We start from the raw sequence: 1,304 nt of genomic DNA on the forward strand, positions 1-1,304 counted from the left end.
ATGTAAATCACAAAACTTTTTAAGAACATTTTAAGAAATACATATAAAGGATTACCATTATTTTTATATGACTGTTGGGCTGGAAACCTAACCACAGAGAACACCGTGTACTGTACTGTGTATAATGTCAGGTGCAGAGCCAGACATCACTGATTGGTCAGACATTTATAACAGCCTTTTAGAGCCTTATCTTAAAAACATGCTCTTAGCCCTGTTAGCAGCAAAGTGATGTCATTTTTTTCCCTGCTCAGCTCAGAGTCCAGTTCCCACAGATATCCTTCAGGAACAATCATTCTTCTGCTTATTTACCGTGGAAGGCTGTGCAAAATCACATTAATCATCCCTCTTACCCAGCACGCAGTCACCTTGAATCCAGTCAAGCCCCAAACCATGTTGTTTTTCACACCACATAATTACTTTGTTCGTCTATAGGTGTTAAACGTCTTAATGAGGTAAAGATCCAAGGGCAGACCCCGCTCTGGGTGTCAGTGTGTGTTCTTGGATAATGAGTGCTAGTATAGGAGTGTTCAGATGTCACGGCCTAGCTTTAAACATAGATTTCCAGCTGAGACACAGTTCCTCGTTACACATAATTATGTGGAGAGATCAATACCTATTATACAAGGCAATGTGAATACCACCCAGACAACGGACGTGATTTAGTCTCAAACAAAGAGAAATGGAAAGTGGAAAAAAAACAACAACAAACATTCTCAGACATTGAGAATTATGAGTTGTAGATCCATTAGGGCTGAATGAACTTATTAATTATTTTAATTAATTTGTAAAGATTAATTAGATATATTTTTTAAACATGTTAATGCTTGTGGAAAATGACATGCATTGTATTTGTAATAATTCCACTGTCTCTCCACTTATCATTCAGAATTTTTTTTATAAAAGCCACCAATAAAAATGATTTTCCCCTGCCTTCACTTCAGACAAACATTTTATTTTCATGTATTCTTACATGTAATTTCCTGCAATCTAATGGAAAAACGACATTATTTCCCTCGTTATGATCAGGTGCCGTATGTTTTTCCAATCAGAGACATGGTTGAGGATCAGCTACTTCAAGGCAACACAAAGGCTTAATCCCACTTAGGTAATTCTTTTATTGAAGAAAATGAACCAGCAGCTCGACAACATAACGAGGACGTCTCCAGGACAAAGAGTGACTCTCAATACACACATGTACACATAATAAACATACATGTAAAAAAAAAAAAGAAACCAAACAAACGCCTCCCCATGTTCTGTCGCTTCAGCAGCTGCAGTTACTGTATATTTCTCACATGAACCAC

The sequence above is a fragment of the Cynoglossus semilaevis genome, chromosome 9 (genome assembly GCF_000523025.1).
Source record: "Cynoglossus semilaevis isolate Cse_v1.0 chromosome 9, Cse_v1.0, whole genome shotgun sequence".
NCBI classification, from domain to species: domain Eukaryota; kingdom Metazoa; phylum Chordata; class Actinopteri; order Pleuronectiformes; family Cynoglossidae; genus Cynoglossus; species Cynoglossus semilaevis.